Genomic DNA, 5298 nt, shown 5'->3' on the forward strand with positions numbered 1-5298 from the left:
TAAATAAATAAATAAATAAATAAATAAATAAATAAATAAATAAATAACGATTATAAGAAATAAAATTAAATATTGTGTATAATAATTATTGAACAATGGAAAAGTAATTTTTCGTTAGACTAAAAACTTTTTCATCTTCTCCTAATAACTATCTGTGACTTTTATTTTTTCTCGTCTTGCGGAACGATTATTTTATCATGGAAATTATTTTCGTCTTCTCATAATAATAATCGGGGAGTTTTTTTCGTCTCGCGGGACGTTTATTCCAAGACGAAAATGATTTACGTCTTCTTATAATAATTACATATATGGGACTTTAATTTTTTTATGTACGTAAATCATTCCCGTCTTGAAATAAACGTCCCGCGGAAAGAAAAAAATAAAAATCCCATATAATTATTATGAGAAGACGTAAATAATTTTCTTCTTGAAATAAACGTCCCGAGAGACGAAAAAAATAAAGTAAATATAACATTTATGAAAAGACGTAAATAATTTCCATCTGAAAATAATCTTCCCGCGAGACGAAAAAAGATATTTCTCGTAAATAATTTTTATACAAAGACGAAAACAATTTCTCTTAAAACAAGGCGACGTTTTTGATACCAAATATTCGGATAAAAATTATTTTGGTTCTCTGCTTAATATATTCCTGTAGTTCAACAGTGCGTATGAGTAACATTTAAAAAATTTGTTTCTTTACATACATATGTACATACTCATTTATATAGTACATACAAATGTATACGAGCATATATGTACATACATACATCTGTTCACCTACACAAATGTGTGACAGTTTGCAAAATTATTTCCACATTTTTTGTTACACTTATGTAAATTTAACTGTCATGCACAGACAAATGCACGCTGGTAAAGATAGCGACCGTATATCAGTAAATTTATGTGCATGTTAGCGATTCCCTAGCAAGCGTTTTTATGGTGAAAGCAAAATTAACGTTCCTCTCATGTTTTCTAAAGAGCCAGGAAGCAACTGTCGCAAGGGTCCTTGCAAACTTACTTAAGTATGCGAATCGCTTGGAGACGCTTATGGGCCAGCAATATCAGACATCAGCTGCGACAACTACACAAATGACCCTACAGGGCGTATGAGTCGAGTCACATGTGTTTTTTTTTTTTAATGACAACCGGGGCTGCCTTGCTGTATTCTGCTACATTTGCATCACTAATGGACGCAATGCATATTCTTCTTTAAAGGTTTTTCCTCATTATTTCTATAGCGATTTTTGTATGTGTATGTAACACATATTGTACTACTTGCAGGCCGACTCCAACCTCTACATCCATCAGCCAATTATTTAAGTTAGAAAAACAATAATAAATACCACGAGCGTTGGCAAACTTTTCGCTTCATGCCTCGACGATGTTAAATTAATTTGCCAACTTGTTTTTCGTTTTAAAACCATAGACATGCAAAATTACTTACAATTTAATGAATATTTAAGCTAAATGCAAATTTCTTTCGGTGTGTGGTGTAATTTTTTCTTGGATTGCTTGAAGCCGTCCAACAAAAAAAAAAAGAAAAAATATTCAAAATAAAAGCAGGCTAACAGAATGAAAGCGAGCGTCTGGCGCTTTGCCAAAATTGTTGAGCAATAATCATAAAAGCGAAAATGTGCAAGCAAATGCATAAACAGAAGTTTGTAAGAGTAGGTATCTATGTAAATGAATGTATAGTATTAGACTGGTTCACAAATAAAATTCAGTTACTAAAAACTTATTTTGACATGATTTTGGGGTCACAAACATTTTCGTGCTTGTCGTAAAAATTACGGTGAAATACAAACATTAGTCCGGATTGGTGCACATACAAAGAAAAAATCTGTTATTTTGAAAGCTTACTTTCAGATGCTTTTGGGTTCATGTAAATTTTCGTCTTTTGGCGAGTGCGAAAAACAGCCAAAATAGAAATTTCTTCACAGCTTTTTTATATATAACTTTTTTTTTTTTATACATTACTCGCCAAGGAAGCGATTTTTTATGAACCCAAAATCATCTCAAATTAAGCTTTCAAAAAAGATTTTTTTTGTATGAGCACCGATCCGGTTTAATGTGTGTATTTAACTGCAGTTTTTGTGAACCCTAACTAGTTAAACATTCGGATTTAAGCGAATGAAACCCTGTTGTTATTCAAAGTTCCGCGAAATTATGGCTATGCGCTAATCAGTTTACTCAGAACACTAAACGGATATAAAGAACACTTTTTACCTGGAATTTGTTTTTAGCCGTCTCGCCTATTGTTTTTAATGCGGTAACCACAAAGGGTGTTGTAACAACTTTCTCTTAAAAAGTGTATCACTCGAAGCCGACAACCAACCCTTGACGGTTAATGGAATGGATTTAATAATTTTTTTTCTTAATACAAATGAGATGCACTAGGGTGGTCCTTAAAATATTAACATCTAAATTTTGTTCTACTACAAATTAAAGATATCCGCGAACGGTCACGGGTGTGGAAAAAAAAAATTATCGCATGGATTAAAAGAAATTGACTTTTTCCAGTTACCACGCCAGCGCATTGGAACTTAAAAAAAAAAAGACATAAAATCATAAACTCGCAGAGTTATACATACTAGCTTGTCAAAGTCAAGATATTATCAAATTTTTGCGATTAGAAAAGTTTAATTTTGACAAAAACTGGTAGCGGACCCTAAAAAATTTTTAAAATTTTAAAATTTTTGTGGATTTCTCTATTTTTGGAATCGTAAAAGTCCATCGCTAGTCAAAATAAAAATTTTTAAAAAATTTTTGCGATTTAAAAAAAAAAAATTTAAACCCTGTTGGCGAACCCTAAAAAGTTTTCTACAATTTTGAGATTTTTGTGGATATCCTTATGTTGTACGTGGTCCATGTGCCCGACTTTCAGTTAGAAAAGCGGCTTTACTGCGAACTATTTTTCAAGTGATAAGTAGGAAGAGAATACAGCCTTCAAAGCTGACGCACCAATTACTTACAATCCACATAATAGGCAGGAAGAGTTGTGTACTCGCAATAACCCATGGCGTTTTCCTTTCTCTGGCAATATTATCAGAGTGCAACATTTTAACGAAAGAGCACGCAATATGCATGTGAAGATGCTGAGAAAAGAACACGAAAACTTGAATGAGTGCAACATTATTTCGAGAAATGAAAACGCTGATAGCCATAGATTATCATATCACTGCATTATTTTAAACTGAACTGAGAGCTATAGGAGGAAGGCGCCCAGCGGTTAATCGGCGCTAATTTTTATATACAGCAAGTAAATTTTTATTTCAGATAGTCCAGTAGCTATGAAATTTAATACTGATAAATTTCCTCAAATCAGCAATGACGAGTGTGGTCATCGATAGTTTAAGGATCTTAATGAGGTAGTCCTATGGCCACTGGAGATTTGCCGCTATGGACGTCACCCGATCACTCGGCGCTAGGTCTTAACCATCCACTGAATGACGCAGTGTGAATCGTTGGTTAGAGTAACTTGCGCATCGTTCCGGATCCGATGAGGCGCGATTATCAAATTATATTTCCACTTTGTATTGACGCTTCATCGGTTGAATAGATGCTTAAGTGGGCCACTGGTGTAGTTTGAGGGCTTCAGGTGCTCCTTCAACTTCTTATGCTTATGCTTACCAGTTGCCGAAACTGCAAACTGAGATCGCTAGTACCGGAATACCCGCGATCAAATTGGCGAGCGAGCGTCACGCTGGACCCTTTCAGTGGAACATATTTTCGTAACACCCACGGACGGATGCAATTATATGCAGTAACAGTGAGTATCTTTCGAAATTGGCGTTTGCCAAAATAAAGACATTTTGAAGTGCGAAGTGCCGAGAAGATGCTCTTAGGATAGGTGGTCTGATGCAAACGAGAGCTATGAAAGTTGCAGCAACTCGCCTGGCTTAACAATAGCTAGCGAAGGTCTAATAAATAGCAAACAACATAAATTATATCAACAATTTTACTACAGTTGATTTCGAGTATATTTGTATACCTTGGCAGGCTGGTTACGCACCCTAGTATTCTCGGACAGACGACGGATCACTGGAATGGATGAAGATCGGCGGGAAGCGACTGGAATGAGGCGTTGGTGAACTTTTACACGGAAGGGTCGAGGGAGGTGCCCTTTTCAAGGAGCTCTCCATCAACATTTAATTTGGACTTCTAAATCGCGTTAGAGTTTTTCAGTAGGACTTTGTTGCTATTAACTCGACTATGACCTGAACTTTTGGGGCTCGGATTTCGAAAATATTTTAAAGGTTGCCTCTTATAGGTATGGGGATCACATGAGTATCATCCATTTTTGATAACATCTTTCCTAACTGATTTCCTTAACTGCTATTGAGCGTGATGGCGATAAGGGCGGTTAACATTTAGTAGCTTACTTAGACAGCAATGCGGCAATCAGAGCGAACGGCTCAGTTATGTACGCTCGAATCTTGTAGGGGAATGCTTTTGTTCTCTTCCTGTTGGTTCGGACTATTTCCTTTTAAGACATGTATGGGTGCCAGGCCAAAGTGATATCGCAAGGAAACTGTTTAGCTGATGAACTGGCTAGAAGTGGGCACCCCGAGCCAGTATCGCCAAAAAAAAGAAAAAGTTTACTACTTATAGATTTTTTTATGGAAAAACGAGCCTCGTGTCAATTCAGCGAACGCTGGAAGGAAAACCAGGACATTTGCCACTACGATGAAGTTCTGGTTGAGTTTATACCGCCGGGGGCGCTCTAGGGATCTTCTTAGACTCGATTCTGGTGCGTGAACTGACAGGTTGATGACCAATTGGGACACACCGGACACGTAGATTATTGGTAGACGACGAGAAATAATCATCTCAACACTTCCTATTATACCGCCCAGGTTTTGGTATATTTCGACTTGAGACACCTGGGTTCGAAGGCGCTTTCCGGGACTAAAATCTACCACTGTCGAAACCTCGGCAAGCAGCAATTATCGCTTTCATCTAACAGTTTCCTACTATTCGCAGTGGTATCACAGAGACCAATGCTCACAGTCTAAGTGACCGCCATGACAAGGGGCAACCACCTTAACTTAACCTAACACTTTACTTCTACTCAGTAATTTTCAAATTAATAATCAATTATATAAATAGGCAATCATGTTTCCTTTACACCCCTTTTCCGGCTAAACTGTACTTCTAAGGTTTAAACAATTATATATCATTAGAAAGGTATTTTGATGCTGATGTGCAGGCAATTTTTAGAATTTCAAATTAGTTTAAAATAGAGCGAAAAAATCAATTCAAAAGTCACACCAATACCAATGCCATACATGTACA

Source organism: Rhagoletis pomonella, unplaced genomic scaffold (genome assembly GCF_013731165.1).
Source record: "Rhagoletis pomonella isolate Grant_MI unplaced genomic scaffold, Rhpom_1.0 Rhpom_scaffold_00001, whole genome shotgun sequence".
Classification (NCBI taxonomy): Eukaryota; Metazoa; Arthropoda; class Insecta; order Diptera; family Tephritidae; genus Rhagoletis; species Rhagoletis pomonella.